The sequence below is a fragment of the Pipistrellus hanaki genome (genome assembly GCF_964339955.1).
Source record: "Pipistrellus hanaki genome assembly, chromosome: X".
Taxonomy (NCBI): domain Eukaryota; kingdom Metazoa; phylum Chordata; class Mammalia; order Chiroptera; family Vespertilionidae; genus Pipistrellus; species Pipistrellus hanaki.
In genome coordinates, this window is record NC_140524.1 from 96,200,252 (window position 1) to 96,222,333 (window position 22,082).

The window sequence follows — 22,082 nt, forward strand, 5'->3', positions numbered from 1 at the left end:
AGATGCAAAAAATTCCAATAGTACAAAATATTTTAAATAAAAAAATCTGGTGACATACCAGATTTTCAAATGTAATAAAATAATAACATCTAAAACATATAAATAGCATTTTGTACTAAGCAACTGGTCTACCTGCTTTATTTATATAAATTTATTTCATCCTCACAAAAAAACTTTTACTGTCCTTTACTACCAATGAGGAGACAAAGAGAGAAATTAGTTACATAGCCAGCAAAATGGCAGAACTGGAGTTCAAACCCAGACTATCAGGCTCCAGAAACCCCATACTTCACCACCATGCTGGATCCTTTAACAGATAAGGCATATGGCTTTTGGAACACTTCCATGATGCTACGTATTTTTATTCACATTATCACAGTTCATCCTAACACTTTAATAAAAGAAAGAAAGAAAGAAAGAAAGAAAGAAAGAAAGAAAGAAAGAAAGAAAGAAAGAAAGAAGCAGTGCCAGAGTCATTAAATACCTTGTCACTGGTCACACAGCTAGGAAGTGTCAAGGCCAGAATTAAACAAAAGGGTTTTTTCAATCTCCAAAGGCCTAGTTTTACTTATAATAGTATTTTACAAGACAACAGTTATTTGTAAGCCTTACTGAATGCATCCCAAGTAGAAAACTAAACTGGGAAAATCAAAAGGATGATGAAGAGATCTATTTAGAAAATTTTTGAAAAGAAGTGAATTAGCAAGTTTAAGACAAAATGGATTTCTTTTTGCAGAGTGCACTTAGATTCATAGATGTTCTACCATCCATGCTATATGGGGTCTTACTATTTTCAGTAACAGCCTTTACTTCACTATGACACCAACCCACTACAAAAAGCTAAATACAGAACTAACTCTGACTTATTTCATTAAAGTTTGTATATCTGCTAGTTCATCCATTAAAATGTTTTCCCCTCAAATCCCCAGAGCCTAATTATAATTGCTAATTTTTTCCTACTTTACTAGAGATTAATTGAAAAAGCTGACTATTAACAGCAGAGTCATCCTTAAGAGTGCAACAAATGGCGCCATTTACCCTGGCCCCAAACGTGGGAAGCCCCTTGCAGCTGTTACAGGAACCACAGCTCCAAGGCAAAAAAATGTAATCGGCAAATATAATCAGTATCAGCACAAAAATCTTCCTTTCTCATTATGGCTAAAGCAGTGTAGCATGTCTTCCAACTTTCAATGTCTTTTCTACCAGCCAATGAATTTGAAAGCTATTTTAATCACTTCAGCAGCATAAAATATAAAGGACGAGAGAAAAGCAGTAAGAAGTAGAGATGCAATTTAGGAATGGGCTTCACATACCATTTAATAAAAGATGACTCATTCTTTCAACAAATATTTACTCAGCACCGACTGAGGCTGGAAGTAATGGTCAGCATCCCGATAGATCCTATTTTTTACCTCAGCCAGGAGTTGGACAGATCACCCTTCAAGGTGCCCATCTAGAAAGTGGAGCTAATAACTATTCTCACAGAAATGTCATGGATGATATGTGGCGCACCAACCTTTAAAGTGTTCTGTCTTCAAATAAAATAACAGTTTTAAAGAATGAAAGGTCTTCAAAACAGCATTAAAAAAAAAGCCTAGAAAGGTAAATATATATATATATATATATATATATATATATATATATATATATATATATACACACACACATACACATACACACACACACACACACACACACACACACACACACACACATACATACAGTAAGCTAATGTTTATCCCTGGACTGAAAGCAGCCTTAAACATCTCTGTATCCCTCAGGGTATTTGGCATACCGACCTTCATTTAACAAGGATCAGTAAGTACATAAGATGGAGTATGGAGAGCTGTCTTTATTTTAACAATCTGGCAAAGGAGAAAGAATGCAGAAAAGAACTAATATTTACTGCTGCCTATCATGTACTAAACAATGTATTGGGCACTTCATTTATGTTATTTCATTTAATTTTCACAGCCACCTTGTGAGGTACATATTAATAATCACAAATGAGGAGCTGATTTTCATTTTCCAAGCATCAGATGATAAATATAAACTTAAAAAAATGAGCAATGTATTCAACATTTGGCAGTTTTCTTATTTCATGTCAAAAAAAAATAACCATGTGATTCCTACAAGGGTATTTAAAAAAAAAAAAAAAAACAACCTGTATTGACATAAAAAGAAAATGTACAAAGAAAAATAGAAATGGCCAATAATTAAATTTTGTGAATGTTCAACCTGGCAACTAATTTTTTTAACATCAAATAAAAAACAGTAAGGTTGACCAAAATAATAAACATTTTTTAACTGGTAACTTTTCCTTTAGTCAAATCAGCATATTTCCTTTACATTCTCCGTAGGTGTGGCACACTCCCTCTTATCAATGGCATGTATCATCACCCCCAGTGATTCCTGGGGAGCATATAAGACAGTGTCCTAAGAAAATTACCAAAAATTTTCCTAAAGGTTCACATTAAAATATATTATTTGCCATGATGTCTACAATAGAGAGAAAGGAGAAACCACATGAGGTACAGGGCACTGAAGTTCTGCTTGAAAATGGCTAACCAAACACACATGTTTACCTTTATTCCTACATTAAAAGCCACTGAAATAAGCAAATAAATATAAAAATAATTCCAGAGCAGCCCTGGCAATGTAGCTGCTAGAGCAGATAGGCCAGTAAGGAATTCCAAAGAGTTAGGAAGCAGGTTAAGATCCAATGGATGGACCCTGGCCGAATAGAGCATCATCCACATACAAGAACCAACCAATGAATGCGTAAATAAATGGAATAACAAATCAACATTTCCTTCTCTCTCCCTCTCTCTCATCAATCAATAAGTAAAAAATATTTTAAAAAAGAAGATCCAATAGATAGTAAAACGCAACAGAGCTGAAGAACACACAACTTCATATAGGAAAATAAAGAGCTCTCTCCCAAAATACATATTTTCCCAGAAGAACCCTTCAAAAATAATAAAACTTAGGTAGCAGGAACTAAGAAAAGAAATGGCTAATAATAAACAACATACTTGAAGAACTGTAAAGCACCATTAGCCATGCCCACTGCCTACTCTTTTTCAGCAGGACTAATGCCAGCATTTATCCAGTCCTGACTCTCTAAAATGATAGTTTGGACAAGGAACGCTATCCAGTAACATTTCTCCAGAGAAGTAAAGAAAGGTGACAATTATTTATAGCTTCCATGAGAAACAGGGAGTCCCACCAAAGAGCTAATGCCCCACACACTCTATAGGAAAACACTGCATTTCAGGGCAAGGAGGCAGCATAAGCAAGGACATCACATTTGAAACAAAATTTTATGGGGAACTCTACATTCCAGAGCATAGTGTTTGAGGCAAACTCAGAAAGATGTGAGGTTGGAGAGGTAGATAGGCAGAGAACATACCAGAAAGCCTGATAGGCCAGTGTTTTTCAACCTTTTTGGGGCAAAGGCACACTTGTTTCATGAAAAAAATCACGAGGCACACCACCATTAGAAAATGTTAAAAAATTTAACTCTGTGCCTATATTGACTATATATAAAGTAATTCTCTTGAATAGGAATCAAATAAACACAAAGAAAGTATTTTATAATTATTTTATTATGAAATATTAAGTAAACAAAATAGTGAAAAATTATAAAATTCTTGTCTTGTCTGCACCTACGGCACACCAGGCAACATCTCGCGGCACACTAGTGTGCCGCGGAACAGCGGTTGAAAAACGCTGTGATAGGCCATATAAGGGAATTCAGATTTTTCTCCTCCTGTCAGCTTGAGAGAACCACTGCAGGCTTTCAAGCAGGTCAGTGATAAGTACAAAATCAGGCCCAATTGGCGCGGCTCAGTGGTTGAGCATTGACCTATGAACCAGGAGGTCATGGTTTCATTCCTGGTCAGGGCACCTGCCCAGGTTGCAGGCTCGATCCCCAGTAGGAGGCATGCAGGAGGCAGCTGATCAATGATTCTCTCTCATCATTGACGTTTCTATCTCTCCATCTCCCTTCCTCTCAGAAATCAATAAAAACATATTTTTAAAAATTCTAAGGATGCAACAAGGTTACTGAACCTTAGCATTACCGACATTTTGGACCAGGTAATTATTTGATGTGGGGTTGTGTTGTGCATTGTAAGATGCTTATTAGCAGCATCCCCGGCCTCTACTCTAGAGATGCCAAAACCACCCAGTTGTGACAACAAAAAATGTCCCCAGATACTGCCAAATGTCCCCTGGGTAGCAAAATCATCCCAGTTGAGGAACACTGGGATACACAAAGGGGAGGAAGAGAGGGAATAACTGATGGGAAAAGATGCAGGTGCAGCAGCACTGAAGCTGAGGGGACTAGGCAAGGGACTGGCTTCGAACAGCAGCAGAAGCACCTCATCATCTGAGACAGGAGGAAAGAACAGCTCTGAGAAAAAGGAACTGATAAATTTGAACACGGAAGCAGAACCTGCAGAAAATCAGCCAGAAGGCCTTCGTGTTCTTAGTGGAGTAGGGGCAAGGCTGTGTGCTAAGGGTGAGTGGTGATGATTCGGTGACAGGTTTGAGAACACTGGCTGGGATTTGGAACAACAGAAGGGACTGGTAGCTGGTATGTCACACCACAGAAGACCACCATACTCCCTCTTTCTTACTGGGAATGTTAAAACATAGAAATCATCTTCTTCATGCTGATTACAGTCCTAAGGGGTCTATATGAATTTAATCCACACAATGGACTCCTCTGGGTTACTTAGGAAACAAATCCATTTTTTAAGTAACATAGTTCCTATGAGATAATATGAACTGTTCTACATAATTAATGTCTACATGAGCTTTTGGTAAGCAACCTTTGAAGTCAGAAGATGCCTGTGGTTGCAACTGTTTCCTGGTTCTTAACTGGATGAACTACTTCCTCATCAACAGTCAGGAAAACTAGAGTAGAAAGGAATGGCTGTAAAGACAAGAAGGTTATTAAATGAGATTCTTCACAGGACAAAGACCTGCTTACTCCAGCCCTCTAAACCCAAGGGCTGCAAACTCAAATAATTATGGGACCAGAAAAACCAAATCAACTGCCTCAAGTCCACGCATGGGAGAGAAGCTGGAAGTGAACCACCAGCATGAAGCCAAGAGATATAAAGGGCTGCCCTTGGGTAAATGGGGGTTGGGGGGTGGGGTAGAAATGCTACATAGCAGCCAGGGCTGTGCACAGGAGTGATCAAAGCAAAAGGGGAACCAGAGTCTTTGCTCCACTGCAGATATGGAGTCCAAATTCCCACCACTCTCAGGATATCAGAAACCCGTCTGAGAACAGATCAGAAATACTTCAGAAGGAGTGAACCCAAAGGGTCCACTCAGAGATAAATGCAAAGCCATCCAAAAGCACATTCTGCAAACCAGGGACCATCAAACAATTCCCAAATTGTCAGATGTTGCAAACCACAAAAGAAACAAGCAAAATATGGAGGGAGGGAGGAAAGGTAATGGGAGATTTCATTCCTCAAGAACTACAGCTAAGAATATAATCCAAGCATAACTCTATTTTTAAATGTTCACAGCATATGAACATTTGAAAATGAAAACGAAGTTTTGAAGGAAAAAAAAACACTGAAATTTTTACATTTAAAAATATAGTCAAATGTTTTTAGTGAGAATTCTCAATAAATGGATTAGACAATAGACTAGACACAGCTAAAGAGAAATTAGTGAACCGTAAGATGGGTATCAGGAAATCACCCAGAAGTAAAAATAGAAAATATTAAAAGAAAACTTAAGCAATACAATGGAAGATACAATGAAAAACACCAACACATATCTAAATAATGGTTCCAGATATGGAAATTGGAGAAGTATTATTTTAAAAGATAAGTAGGATATTTTTCCACAGCTAAAGATGACATAAGTCTTCAGGCTGATGGGAGCACGCCAAATAAAAGCAGCATACATAAATCCATATCTAAAGATATTGTGAAGAAACTGCAGAAGATAAAAAGCAAGGAAACATCTTAAATGCAGCCCAAGAGAAAAGATAATTGCCTGTGTACAAAGGGATTACATATGAACTGACTAAAGACCACTCGTTAACAAGGCTTGTCAAAATGTTAGCGAAAGAGAAAGGAGCTAGGCCTGGAGGAGTTGTGACTCATGGCTCAGTGGTAGAGCATCAGCCTGCACACTGACGAGTGCTGGGTTCCTGGTGAAGGGCACCTGGAGCGCAGGTTCTCCCCTCTGTCCTGGTCAGGGTGCGTGTCAGGGTGCGTGCAGGAAGCAACCAGTTGATGTGTCTCTCACGCTCCCTCCCTTCCTCCACACTCTTTTTTTTTTTTAATGTGAAGCACCCCATTTAATTTTAAGACTTAGTTTTATTTTATTTTATTTTATATTTTATTGATATTTTACAGAGAGGAGGAAGGGAGAGAGATAGAGAGCTAGAAACGTCGATGAGAGAGAAACATCGACCAGCTGCCTCCTGCACACCCCCTACCGGGGATGTGCCCGCAACCAATGTACATGCCCTTGCCCGGAATCGAACCTGGGACCTTTCAGTCCGCAGACCGACGCTCTACTGCTGAGCCAAACCGGTTTCGGCCCTCCACACTCTTTAAAAAACCAAATCAATGGAAATCTGGTGAGGATTAGTAAAAAGCGAGAGAGAAGGGAGCAAGACTGGCTTGGCCCGATTGAGTCTGGAAGTTATAACCCACCCCTCTGCTCCCATTCCCCAGGGCAGAAGGACTGGCTTTCTAGTCTCTCCAGGGAACCACCAGTCTGCTGCACACAAATTATTTGGAAAAGGGGAAGGGGAGATGTGGAAGAACCAGAAAGGGGGAAATTCCTCTGCTGGGTGCATGTGCACTATTGAGCCAAGATGACGACCATTGATAACCATAAAGGGAAAGTATCTAACCTGGAAAAAAAGACCAGATTGGATAGAGGGAGGACTCACCACAAGTCCATGAAGAGACAGGAAAGAGATTGGTTAATTTGAAAGAAAGCTTACCCCTTCCCAACCCCTACGTAATATAATCAAAGCTTAACCACGGCCATCTGGGTGGCACAAGGCACCTGTTCATTCGCCTGTTTGCACATGCTCTCTCTCCATAGCAGCTGTGCAGCTTCAAGTGTAGGTCTGTTGTAGCTGTGTAGGCTGGCAATCTCAGGGGGCCAAGCTTGGGTGGGCTAAAAGTTCAGGCCTGGGTGCAGCAGTACAGTGCCAGTGAAACACAGCCAGGAACAGAGACTAAGCTATCCGGACAAGGACAGAGACTGAGCCAGACTAACCTTTGGCATGGACTCAACTACGAAAGCCTCTCTGATGCCCTGCCGATACCAGGTAATGGTGCAATCTCTCTGGATCCTGACCCTTCTTCTGGCCTTGGTGAAGATAAGGAAGGGCTTCTTCCACAGTGGGACAGAGCTGAGCCACCTGGTCGTGAATGAGACAATGAGCACCTGGGGACAGTCCTTTATTTATACTCCAATAAATCTTACCATTACACCTCATCCTTCCATTCATGGGTCCCCAAAATGCTTTTCTTGCAACTCAATTTCCACTGGCAACAAAAACACAAGAATAGAGAAAATAATTTTCACTGCTAAGTTCTCAACATCATCAAGAGAAAAAGTAAAATAAAGACACTCAAAGGCTAAGACCAAGCTGACTAATAGGCATTTAGTAAAAGAACTACTTAAGAACATTCTTTACAAAGAAAGAAGCTGAACCCAAAAGTTTAGGAATAGGGTAAATGAAGAATGGTGTGCAAAGAAATTTGAAAAACATGTTGATGCGTTAACATTCACAATTTTATAGGCTTAAGGTGGCTTATACAAGACAAAACTAAAGCATAAATAACTAACATGGATGAGGGGATTGCGGGTTAAAAGATAAACCATTCTAAAATCTGTCGTATTCAATAAGAATAATAATTAAGCTTAGACCAAGTTAAATGTGCCTGTTAAAATTTTAAGAGTAACCAAACTTCTGTCTTTCACCCTGGAATGTGAAAGCTGGAAGAAATATAGCAGCCCCTCTTCCAAAGAAAAAGAGCTGGATTTCAAATTCATGACTTTCTTTAAATGCATCATAAAACCAATTGGCTCAAAATCTTAAGAGAGGCAGGACCTTAAAGAAGAAGAAACAACCATGTACTCTCTTGGGGTAGAGTGCAACTGGACTTCAGTTGGAGTTCAGCCATAACAATTGGCAAATTGATCAAATTCTGATGTGGTTTGATAAAGAGACAGAGTAAAACCACCAGGGGAAACCCCAACCTTCTTCAGGATCTTCCTCCACCAATCTCACCAGGCACTCACGGAAAGAGCCCTTAGGACTGCCCATTGTGCTGCAGACCTGAGGAAGAGAACTTCAGCTGTGCCTCAAGAGCAAGAAATTGACCCAGATCCTATCTCCCTATCTCCACTAAAGGAAAGCTATCAGTGAAAGCAAGTCCAATAATCTATCCTCACTTAAAGCTTTCTTTGCCATTGGGAAAAGAAGCAGGCACCCTACTCCTGGGAGAGGAACAAGATTCCATCCCGAGCCCGCCAAAAAGTCTGGGGAGGGGCAAGACCTTGGGACACCCTGGCACATAAACCTGAGGTTTAATCCAAACAAAAGACCACACCCACCACCACTTCCCACCTGCAAGCTAACCAACTTCCAGTGACAGGTAAATAGCAGAATATTACCAGTGGAGGATCAAAACAAGAAGACCCTCTGTAAGGGCACAGTTCAAAAGGGAGACCTGAAACTCAGAATAAAATAAATCAACTGCCAGCCTAAGCACCAAGTATCTCCATGAGAATTTGAAGCCTATATATACTAAGGGTAACCACAGCAACAACAAAATTCAAATCTAGCCCAACTCTTAACTAAATTAATTCAAATCACTGCAGGAAAGGTCTAGTAAGAAAAACATGCCCACTTACAGACATAAAAATAATGTACATTAGTCTCTAATGTTCTGAAAAATAGGTCAGATTTGCAACAAAAACATCACAAAGTATAAGAAACGGCAAAGAAAAAACAATACTCAAAAGACAAAGAATATAACAATGAGACACATAATCAGATGTTGAAAATATCAAGAATGAACCTTTAAATACTATGAATAACATATTTAGGGCTCTAACCCAAAAGGAGAACAACATGCAAAACCAGATGGATAATTCAGCAGAGAATGGAAATTATAAGAAAGAATAAAATGATAGTACTAAAAATGAAAAGCATAGTTAAGAGAAATCAGAGTGCCTTCAATGGGCTCTTGAGTAAACTCAACTCAGCCAAGAAAAGAAGACAGGTCGATAGAAATTATCCCAACCAAAACACTGTGAGAAAACAGAATGAAAACAATAGAACAGAACAGAACACTCAAGAGCTGTGGGACAATATCAAAGGTTCTAATATACTGATAACTGGGATCACAGAAATAAGAGAATGAAACAAAAATATGTGAAGAGGTATTGGCTGAAAATATCCCAAAATTAATATAAGACATCTAACCACAAATCCCAGTGATCAGAGAACAGGAAGACCAATTTACAAAAAAAAAAAAAAAAAAAGTATTGCCACCACTCAGCATCAACCCCACTTGAGAATGAATTCCATAAGCTCTGCCACTGCCATGCCTTAAAAAACAAAACAACATGCCGAAACTGGTTTGGCTCAGTGGAAAGAGTGTCGGCTTGCGGACTGAGAGGTCCCAGGTTCGATTTCGGTCAAGGGCATGTACATTGGTTGCGGGCACATCCCCAGTAGGGGGTGTGCAGGAGGCAGCTGGTAGATGTTCTTCTCTCATCGATGTTTCTAGCTCTCTATCCCTCTCCCTTCCTCTCTGCAAAAAAAATAAATAAATAAATAAAAAATAAATAAATAAATAAATAAAAAACAACAAAAAAAAACAACAACATTATCTGGCCTGTGTTGCTCAGTGGTTAAGCTTTGACCTATGAATCAGGAGATCACGGTTTGATCCCAAGTAGGTAGGTAGGTGGGCTGTGGACTCGATCCCCAGTAGGGGGCATGTAGGAGGCAGCCAATCAATGATTCTCTCTCATCACTGATGTTTCTTTCTCTTCCTCTCCCTTCGTCTCTGAAATCAATAACAATATATTTTTAAAAAACACACCTGTCATAATGATCACCAGGTCATTAATTCAATTACAATTACACATGATGCCCAGCTCACAATGCTTACCTCTACATACAAGTCTCACTCCGTGTAAATGACTGGTCAAACCTAGATCACAAACTTTTATCTTAGCTGTAAAAGAGATTGTGGATGTGAGTTTCCTGGGAAAGTGGGACCCATAATATGAGAAATGACCAAAACATGGGGTATTTAATAGTCTACTACCCATGATAAAAAGCAAACAACAACAGCAAACCAAACCCTCCCCCCCCCCAATCTAACTAATCAGCTATTACTGTACAGAGGACTCTCTGGTGAAGACATTGCATTCCTGGAGGACCTTTCTGTAAGACAAATAGTTTACCTCAATGTGATAACACCCTTAAAAGCAGCTTCCCAATCTGAGGGACATAAACAATAATGTGGGGTGTGTAAAGCAACAGGATAAGTAAGCAAACATCTTCACAGAATGTCTATTTTGTTTAATGGCAAGTAATATACAATGCAGATGTATACACACACATACACACTCATACACACACAGAGTTTATTATGGAATAGAGCTCATAACTTCAATAAATTCATGCAATAAATTATGAAAAAATCAAGAAAATGTCACCCTTATAGGTGTCAACTTTGGCCTCCCCCGTGTCTGCCACACGAAAGTGTTGGTACAAGTTTCAGAAGCCCCACAGTGAGCCATTAACATCTTTGTATGCTTAGCACAGTCATACAGTATGTGGATCCAATTATAACACAGTTATGCCTGGTGGCTAGATATGGGGCAAGCATGTATAGAAGGTGATTAAAGAGAAAGAGCCACTAGGTAGATAGGTACCTGACAGAGAAGAGAAGCCACTGAACCAGGAAGAAGGCACTGACAAGAAATGGTAAGGGGCAAAAAGGAGACGCTTTGCATAAGAGAAACATCTATTGAACTTTTCCTAAGGGCCAGGAAATGGGCTGGATGCTGAGGCAACAGTCAGCACTCTATGCCTCCACGGATCTTGCAGTAGAAAAACATTTGCCATCTGCTTATCCATTTTTTCCAGAGGTCCACCCCCTATTTAAATTCCTGACCTTAGTATTTCCTTCCTGTACTCTCAGGTAAAAGTGAAAATGGACAGGAAAAAAAAAAGCCAAAAGATTGCCATAAAGAAAATCAAGACCCTACGATGTAGATGGGGCAAAAGCATCAAAGCAAGGCATGCAATATACAAATCCACATCATTTGTTGCTAATCTCCCAGCTTTATACGCCCATTCTTAGATTCATGTCTTTGAATATACCATCTGCCAAGAAACCTTTTCCCTCCACCTGATATCCTGGGCCTCCTTTAAGACTCTTCACAAACACTCGAGAATCATCGCCTTTCCCAGTCCCCTTAAGTCTGCGGTGAGTGCACCTCTTCTTGCCTAGAGTACCAGGACCCCGTGTTTCCATCTACACATGCATATCATCCTGCACTTTAGCCGTTGTTTTCTGCTGGATGACGAACTCCATAAGGGCCCATCAACACAGCTTGGCTTTATTTCTCCATCACTTACCATGATGCTGACATCCTTTCAGTTGTCTGAATGACACTTGACACCAAGATACCCTAACCATTAACCTATCACCAAGTCAGCCAAAGAAAGACGAGGATGGCCTTCCTTTCCCGATCCTGCACAGAGCGACAGGCTTGAAAGCACAACTCTAAATCGAGGGCAGGATTTTGAATGACAGAGAACCCACTAGCACAAAAACATCAGTTTCAAAGTCTGAAATCTGAAATGAGGCAACACTTTTAAAAATAAATGTCCTGGGCTAGATAGAAAGTGAAAAAAGTAATGACACAAATCACTGCAAACTCTTCAAGTCATCACCAGGAGAAGAAAAAAAATAAAAGATGAAAGCAACAAAAATACAGAGCAGGTATAAAATGGTTCAGAAAAGCCTCAGAACTCAAGGACAAAGTGAGCTAAGTTAGAGGCTGCATCAAAATGTCGATTTCAAAGGAAATATTTGAAGAAGGATGTGATGATGTGGATATTCTTTGTATATGTGGAGGGGAAAATGGGCAACAGTATTCCAACCAGACACAAACTAACAACCTATGAAAATTATTCCAAGGAAGACCCAAATGATTGTTTGTTCAAGCAACATGGCATACAAAAATTTAGCATGGCTAAAGATTTCCAAAAAAGAACTAGGCATGTACCGTGTTTTCCCGAAAATAAGACATCCTCCAAAAATAAGACCTACTTACAGGTTTCCTTCTGAGTGAACTATAAGGCATCCCCCCGAAAATAAGCCCGCCCCCAGGCTCTGTCTCAGAATGCTATTGCTAAACATGAGAGATTTGGTCCACTGATTCTGAAAGAAATGGAGTCACAAGAAATTCACCAGGAAATTCAGGAATTGGATTGTTATGATGATGTTCCAGAAGATGATGACATGATTGTCATTGAATAAATGAGTAAATTCTTGATACTGTAGGATTCACAGTTTGTCTGGTTTGTGTTGACAACTACCGTACTACCGTACCGTATACAGGTAATAAATTTCCTTTATTTTCATTTAACAATAAATGTGTACCATATTCTTCTTCGTGGAAAAATAAGACATCCCCTAAAAATAAGACATAGCACATCTTTGGGAGCAAAAATTAATATAAGACACTGTCTTATTTTCGGGGAAACGGTAGAAACATCTACTGCAGAAGGAGAGAAAATAGTGCTTTTACAATACTTTTATATATACAGTCTCACTTGAACATAAGCTCAGCAGAGACCAGTTTAATATGAAAGATGACATGGTCACAGAATGTGAACCAGATTTGAAAGTGGTACCCTTGTTAAAGATTAGTAATCTTAACATTAATAAAATTCTCTAGAAACATTGTAGGAGCTGAAAATAAGATTCAATTAACTGGGAATAGCATAAATGCTGAAAAATATTAAACTAGAGCTAAGACATTGTATGGGGGGGTAAAGCAATTTAATGTTAATATTTAATGAAACATTTCATTAAAACATTAAATACCTTGAGCAGATTAAAGGTATCTGGGGGGTGTGGGGGAAGGCCCAGCAGAGTTTTAAGTTTCAATATGAAAGAGAACTAAAACTGTTAGAAAAAAAATGCCGGAACTGGTTTGGCTCAGTGGATAGAGCATAGGCCTGCGGACTGGAAGGTCCCAGGTTCGATTCCGGTCAAGAGCATGTATCTTGGTTGCGGGCACAAATCCAGTGGGGGCTATGCAGGAGGCAGCTGGTCGATGTCCCTTCCTCTCTGTAAAAAGTCAATAAAATATATTTTAAAAAAATATTTAACTCAGTTATAAACAGAAGTGGCACTCCTAGTTAAGGTTAACAAAATGGTGAATAAAAGAAAAGGAGGAGCCTTCAGAAAATTAAAGGTAATTCCTATAAAAACAATGAAAAGAGTATCACAGATGCAATTGCAAAAAGTTTATTTTAATATTTGAGAATTACACCAGTATTTTACCTTGCAGAGATTTGACCTTTTTTGGTAAATTATCAAGGTTCCCATTGAGCTAAAACTCTTGTTTTTTGTGGCATTTCATTTCATGTCACATCCCTTCAATAGCTTCCTAGGAGACTTAGGACAAGTTCAAAAACCCAGCAGCTGGGCTTTGTTAAGCCTTTTCAAGATCTGGCCCCTGCCTACTCTTCCTTCATCACCAGCTTCTCTACTTCCCAGCCATTGTGGATTTCTTCAGTTCTTTAAAAGGTTCGGTTTTTCAAAAGCCTCTCTCTCTCTTACCTTGCCTAAGGGCATCTGCACCTTCTGCCAGGACAACTTACTTTCTTAACTGGACCATGCCCTTCTCATTCTTTAGGTCTCCCTTAAATGTTACCTCCTCAGTATGGCCTTCCTATCTGCTCCCCTAGGACAGATACCCCATCCCTACCCTGTTATGTACCCCCCTAGTGCCTTGTACCTCTCTGCTTCCACCTCAAGACTGTAAATTAGCCCTGGCCAGTGTGGCTCAGTTGTTTAGAACATTATCCCATACACCAAAGGGTCATGGGTTCGATCCCCAATAGGGGTGTTGTGTACCAGAGGCAACCAATGGATGTTTCTCTCTCTCTCTATCTGGAATCAATGAAAAAATATACCTTTGGGTGAGGATTAAAAATAAGAAAAAAATACTGTAAATTATTTGAGAGCAGGGCCTACTTCCCTTTTATGTATCCAGCCTCTATCACAGTCTGGCACATAGTAGACACTCAATCAGTAAATGAAGGACAGATCCTGAGGATCTAGGACAGGCAGGTTATTTTAGAAAGAAGTAATTGATAAAGTATGACACACCAATTTGCACAAAATTAGCTTTTGTCTACCTCAATTATTTTCAATTATTAACAATTAAAAGGAAACTTTCTTTTCCTGTGAAATGCTACTCTTAAATTTTAGTGGTAATATTATTAATCATAATTACTAGCAATTAAAGTTAATACGTCCCACAAGAGGCTGAATAACCAGGGTATCCTGTGTGGATAAATTCTAGGATATGTCATACTTGAACCAGCTTTTGTAATCTCTGAACGATTCCATCCATCAGGAAGCCAGTTTCTACTCTTGGGCAATATCGGGGTAATTGAGCAAATTAAAGTCAATACATTTTTCTTCAACTATTACTTATCACCATTTTTCATCTGCCATATCACATGAGTATGGCTTAATCTAATTACTGTAATACAACCTTACACTGCCAAGAACCTAATTGGTACGCATAACAAGAGACCTAAAAATTGCAACTTACCTAAAATAATTTAAGAAAGTCTTTTAAAAAAACACCCGAAATCATAATGTATTCATCCATACGTTTTGTTAACTTCCAGAGACCAAGCTATTACTTTCAAAAATCACTACAAAGAACTCAAAAGTAACAACAGCTCTTAAGCAGTTAAAAAAAAAAAAAGTTATGATTGAATTTACAGTAAACTATTAATGGTGCTGTGTGCAATCTGTCTGTTATTAAAAATCCAGACACAAACTACCACACATGGAGTTATTGATTTACCTGCCTGGCACTTGCAAGTATCGCTTTCCATCCAGAAATGTCCATCTAAAAACAATGAAAAGTTAGAGTTTCCAAAACACTTTACTTCCAACCGAACCATTGCATTCCTTAATTATGCATACCCCAAAATTAATATCCCTTAGCTATCTTATCAGCAGAGTCCATCTACACATAGAACACTTAGCAAAGGAGGGCACAGCGAATTGGTGCACACCATCGAGGGTAACAAAAAAGAAAATGATGCAGGCAGGAAAAAGTAGCTACCGTACCTTGCAGGTTAAGCTCTTTCCAAATCCCACAACAACCCAGTCTGAAGCAATGGAGAAAGCAGACAAGGTGCGCAAATACCTGAACTGAATGAAATCTACTCTATGGCATGAGTTTCTCAAGGGGGATTCGAATAATAAAATGCACAATATTATTATTGGCTTAAATTTTTTTAAAAAATATTTTGCCCATGATCTTAAATCTTAAAGGAATTTTTTCTTACCCAATAATTATATTGCTTTTACCTTGATTCACCCCCCACACACACATTTCCAACATATCATTAAGACCACTGTATTTTATTTGCTGGTTTTAAAAAGATCAAAGCAAAGAACAAAAACAAAAAAAAAGACCAAAACAAAATCTATACCATTCGCTGTACTGTCCTTTATATTCTACTATATATTATGTTTAGGCAAAAACATTAGAAAATACAAAAAAATACTAAGAGATCGTAATATGCATAAGATATTTTTAAAAGGTATTTTTAAAGATCTACGTGATCCATCTATCAGTGCCTGATGTTAAAGGGATCTACGTGGAAGCAAATAAATAAGATAAAAAAAATGAATGTTGCAGGGGAGATCTTTTCGGGCTGATGGAAATGTTCTAAAATAGGATTGTAGTGACAGCTATTCAACTCCATAAATTTCCCTAAAAAATCATTTAATGATACACTTAACACAGGTAAATTTTATGGTATGTAAAATACACCTCAGTACAGCTGTGAAAAATTCTTACTGAAAACTCACACTGGGTAAAGAAATCCATAAGAACTATATATAGACCCCATCTCTGTAGAATAACTGTCCTGCTTTGACAAGATGATTTCCAGCCCTGAGATCCTATGATATTCATCACTCTTTTCTAACTCAATAAAGTCACAAAAGTGATTCTCGTCAATTACAGAATAGGAAATTAAGAATTTTCCCTCCTTAACCTGGATATCTGAGTTTTCCTATGGGCTAAGCAACCCTTTAGCTCTCCTAGTGATGGGTCTTGTTTAAACACATGCATACATAAATACATACATACATACGTGTACACACACACACACACAATCACAAGAGGCTTGAAGTAATAGAAAATCCTACTCTCAAGTAAATAAATTTTTGTCAGAGTCCAACTTCTTTGCATTAAGAAAAACAATAATGTATCTCTGCAGACTTCCCCTCTAGAGTTTAGTTCACTTAGGTCATTATATTTACAGAAGAGATACCATCTGTAACTTGTAATGACTGCCATTTCACTTCAAGAATACATCAAACCACAAAATTGAATTCAAGAAATATCTTCATAGCCTGGCTGGTGTGGCTCAGTGGTTGAGCACTGACCCAGGAACCAAGAAGTCGCTGGTTGGATTCCAGGTCAGGGCACATACCAGTATTGCAGGCTCGATCCCCGGTAGGGATCCTGCAGGAGGCAGCCGATTGATGATGCTCCTCTCTCATCAATGTTTCTATCTCTATTCCTTTCCCTTCCTCTCTCTCTCAAAATCAATAAAAACATATTTCAGCCGAAGCCGGTTTGGCTCAGCGGTAGAGCGTCGGTCTGCGAACTGAAAGGTCCCAAATTCGATTCTGGTCAAGGGCATGTACATTGGTTGCGGGCACATCCCCGGTAGGTGGTGTGCAAGAGGCGGCTGGTCAATGTTTCTCTCATCGACGTTTCTAGCTCTCTATCTCTCTCCCTTCCTCTCTGTAAGAAAAATCAATAAAATATATTTTTTAAAAATTAAAAAAACATTTCAAAAAAATAAAAGACATATCTTCGTAGCCTTTATTAGTGTAGCAAATTTAATCGAAGTCAGTCAAAAGTGTAATGGAACATGCAGAAACATGAAATACCAAGTGGTTAACTAAAAACAGCCATTCATGTTGGGTGAAAATAATTTGGTATAACCTTCATTTTTGAAGAAACAGAACTAATGACCCTGTTAGGAAAATCTGACTTCCAGGCCTCCTATCCAGCGCTACTGACGGATCTGAGTCCAGCCTCTCACGTGATTAAAGGTTAGGTGGCCTGGCCAATGCAGCCTGTGAACTCCAGGAAGCATGTTGATATCTTTAGTGCCACCCCAGGAGTGGAATCAGATTCTAAAGAGAAGCAGAAAGCATGGTTTTGAAGAGCACAGGTTCAAGTTCAAGTCAGACCGGTTTGGATGGAAGTTTTGCCTCTGATGATGACTAGCTAGGTAATCTGGCAAATTATTTTCTCTCTCTGAGCCATTTCGTCAAGTACATACAGGAAATAAAAGATGTGAGAATTCACGTACACACACATATTCACACAAATAAATTATCTGCCACTGTATCTGGTATTCAATAAGGCCCGATAAATAGAATATTCTAACTTATTTATTACAGAAGACTGCCCAAAGGAGAGACCATACCCAAAACTTGACCCTAATTAGCATTATCTTAAGCACAAATATTTCTAAATACATAAAGGGCATAATTCAAAATGTTGACAATTTCAGAGATCTAAATGGGCTAGACACTTTTTTAAAAATATATTTTATTGATTTTTTTACATAGAGGAAGGGAGAGGGATAGTTAGAAACATCGATGAGAAACATGGATCAGATGCCTCCTGCACACCCCCCACTAGGGATGTGCCCATAACTAAGGTATACCCCCTTGACCGGAATCAAACCTGAGACCCTTTAATCTGCAGGCTGACGCTCTATCCACTGAGCCAAACAGGTTTCGGCTGGGCTAGATACTTTTAGTCTAATAAATAATTATTTCTTAATACCCAAATCTGAACTGTCTAAATATTATAAGGCTCTTCAAGTAGAAGGTCCTCACTCGCAGCTTTCATACCCAACAACAGATCTCAGTATTAAGAAGTGTACAAACTCCAATGAGAAATGAAGCCAGACCTTTGGGTAATTCAGTCATTCACACACTGTTCTATATTTAAAAAAAATAATAATGTCTAAAAACTATCAAGAATTTGGATTCAAACACTAAAGTGATGCATCACCAATAAAAAAAATTCTAACATTAAAGTTAAGATTGAAAGTAAATTGGAAAAACTTTCCAAATGAAGAGTTTAAATGCAGTCTTTCAATTGCATTATTTTCATACACTGAAATATGTGTTCCAACTGACATCATCATCAGATGATGAATGTTTGAGACTTTCTCCTCTTCTACCAAGAAATGAGATGCTGCCAAAAAATCAGAACTTTAGAATCTAAAATTATAAAATCCTGAGGAAACAGTCTTTTCTACTTAAAAAGAAACTTAATTTTAACTCCAAATGTTGCTGCTCCTGTACCAAAGTTAAGGGTTACCTGCAGGATCGTCCTCGCATTTTGGATCTATGCATGTAAATTAATTTGTCCTTAAACACCTTCTGCTATTATTTGACATCAATTCCTTATATGAAAAAGTCATATCCCTGCACTGTCTGCCAGCACACCTTCTAATAGCTAGAAGAAACAAAGCAGATAATCACCAAAGTTATTAGAATGGAAGGAGAGAAAAGATAACATTTCAACAGACACAGGGAAGAAGGCTTATTTTTTTAATTCTGCCCACTTTCTTAAAATGTCCTACAGTCATATTCTCAAGTATAGCTGCATGTTCTATTCCAAAGTAAATTGAAACATAAATCATAATGAAAGGTTAAATTCCTGCAACGGAAGCCACTGTCATTTCCAACAATGCAACTATTGTTGAGTCTCCCCCAGATTCTTGGATGCAGTGCTGAAGCAAGGGTGGAGGGTAAAAACATACTTGAAGTAATTTCCCCACCTCTGTATTTCAGTTTGTCATGTAACAATGCCGCACCTTCAAAACAGAAATACCACACAAAATTTGCTTCTCGTTAAATAGACTGCCTTAGCCCCATGCAGCATATCTGGAACAGAATACAGCTGATTCAAAATCGGTCAACCTTCTATTACTCATCAATGCGAGATGGCCGGGCAATTTCCCTCAATGGGAGGCTTTTCTTTAAGAATCCTGGGGCACACTGTAGGTGCCACACTCTGGTTGAAATAACTCCAAGAAAATTGCAAGGAAAATAATGGCAGATTTAGCCCAGGGAACTTGAATAAGTAAAAATCAAAAACCTGAGATAAAGGGGTAAAAAAAAAAAAATCCCTACCTCAAACCACTAAACCATGAATAAATCATACATCTGAGCAGGAATAAAAAAAGAAATCCTCTCTGGAGAAAGAATGTTTATTTCTAGTTTTATTTTTGAAACAATGAGGCTTAGGAAACATACTGAATAAGCAAACTTAAAATATTAACCATATATATATATATGTACATATATATATGGTTAATATTTTAACCAATATATATATATATATATATATATATATATATATATATATATATCAAATTAATAGCTGCATTATGTTAAAAAGGCAAGACAATTCAGAGAGATTTGACGCTGTCATCAACTGAAGACCCTCCAACTCCTCTGAAATGGTCGATTATTTAGCACTCTTGGACTGATTAACTTTATTTAGCATGCATTTCGAGTTCTATTATTTAATACATCCGAACTGATTTTTTTTTACCCTAATTAGGTTCCCTTGTACTTGTGAAATGCTCAGCATACACACTGTACTGGCATCTTTAGTTCTACAGCTTCTCTCTCCTGGCTCCTTCCCCCTTCCCCCTCCACCCCTCCAACCCCCCCTCAAAAAAAAAAAAAAAAAAAAAGAAGAAAGATATTCTTCCCAAATGTTCTCTGCATTTGTCAACAGAAACACCCACTGGTGGTGTCAAACTGGTCATACCGCTGCAGGCTTCCTTACTCCTGTTCCAGTGTCAACGCCAAAAAATGCTCAACCCTAAAATAGTACTTTTAATAAAGAAATGAAAAGGATAGCTAAGGCACTCAACTATCATGTTCCCAAAAAGGCGCACGCCTGTTAAACATGTATTATTAACAAACTCGAATCGGGTTGCTAAATATAAGATTATACTACCCCCCTCCGACACTAAACAGAGACAAGTAAACATAGCTTCTTCGTATGTTATGAATAAGATATCTTAAACCCTTAAAGGAATTAAGAACAGATTTACATCTAAATGTCATTGACATAGTGTCCCGATCGCCTCAGTAACGATGCCTTTTTTTGTAACCCTACAGCGAGAAAGGAACAAGCTGGAACTGCTCCAGCAGATGTTACCTAAAAAGAAAACCCTCTCCTATACATATGTATGTCTCCTGCTCCAGTCCAATGCTCTCCAACAAATTAATCCGTGCAAGCTTTCGCATTAACCACAGAACCATTGCGTCCCAACAATCCCGATTCGGATGCCCGGAGAGAAATGATTCTGTGTCTGCGAGACTTTCCAAAAGCAGCTTACATCTCAGCCAATTAAAATAGATCGTGTTCCACAGAACGCCGAGCTGCGATTGCTGAAATATCACAGCACCCCGTCTAATCTGAGATACTAGGGTTAGGCTTTTCTTATTCCGGCATCTGTGCTTTTAACACTCCAGCGAAGCGAAAAAACAAAAAGCTCCCGGGAAGATCTCTGCCTTTGCACGGAAATATGCTCAGGTTATTTTTTCCCCCAACGTGGGCACGAGGCGAGTGGATGCGAGCAGGACCTGTTCGTTCGGGGAGCTGATTGCAAACCCCAGGATTGAATAGCTACGAGGGTACAAAGGGTGCGAAGCGCTGGGAAAGGGCCAATTCTGCTTCCCCCCAACCCCAGCCCGATCTGCCAGCCTTGAACTTCACAGCGACGCGTGAAACTTGTTCCGGGGAGGCCGGGGGACACGCGGGGCAGGTGGCGGGTCCCTCGCCCACCCTTGCGGGCGGCCAAGGTCAGTGGGTCCCGGGCTCGCTCGGAACTCCGGCGGGGGCTCCGCGCGCAGGCTGCTCCCCGGCGCCCGCGGAAGGGGCTTCCCTCGCCGCAAGCCCGAGGGAGCGGGGGCGGCGGGGGCGCTGCAGACCGGCCGCCGAGGGGAGCCCCGGGGGGCGGCCTCGACTCGCAGCCCCTCCTCGCACCCTCGGGTCCCCTCACCCCAAAATACAGCCCTGGAGGCGCGGCGGGGAATCCCTTCCGGGGGTGCAAGGGAGCGCGGAGAAGGGGCCACTCCGGACTGGGGCGCCCTCGCCGAGTCGCCCTGTGCAGGGGGTACCCGCGCCGCCGCCCCTTCTCCCGCCTGCCCGGGAGGACCGGGTGGGTCCCCTCTCCGGGGAGAAGTTGGGAGGGTGCGGGCCGAGGCGCGGGCAAGGGCGGGCGGGCGGCGGCGCGACTACTCACCCGGCAAGTCCCCCACCTCCGGCCAGGGGACCCGAGAGCTCCTGAGGCCACGGTCGCCGCTTTACCTTCCCCAGCGGCAGCGACAACTAATCGAAACCTCCAGCCCCGCCCTCTCGCAGGAGCGAACGCGCAGCCTAATTCGCTAACGGCCCCGCCCCGGCCGTCTGCTCCGGCGAATGGGGAAGCTCCTCAGCCCCAGCCAGGTCCCGCCTCCGTCCCCGCCTACTTCTCACGGGAGCCAATGAGGAGAGCGCGCTCGTGCTCGCGCGCGTGCTCGCGAGCCCCGCCCGCTCCGCTCGGGCTCGGATCCCCGGAGCCAAAGCCCGCGGGCTCCTTGTGGAAGCTCGCCTGCGCGCGCACGCGCGCCGCGCCTCCCCGCGCGCGGGTTCCGCCGCGCCGCCGGGCCCTAGCAACC

General features: G+C 40.4%; 1 protein-coding gene across 2 annotated transcripts in view; it reads right to left on the bottom strand.

Annotated features, from left to right (window-relative positions):
- The window catches only part of CDKL5 (cyclin dependent kinase like 5), a 150,136-nt gene extending 128,356 nt beyond the window's left edge, over positions 1-21,780 (bottom strand). For both annotated transcript variants that reach the window (XM_084869488.1, XM_084869487.1), the window contains exon 1: positions 21,668-21,780. The gene's annotated coding sequence lies outside the window, so the exon portion shown is untranslated. The remainder of the gene's footprint in view (positions 1-21,667) is intronic.
- Positions 21,781-22,082: the final 302 nt, after the last annotated feature.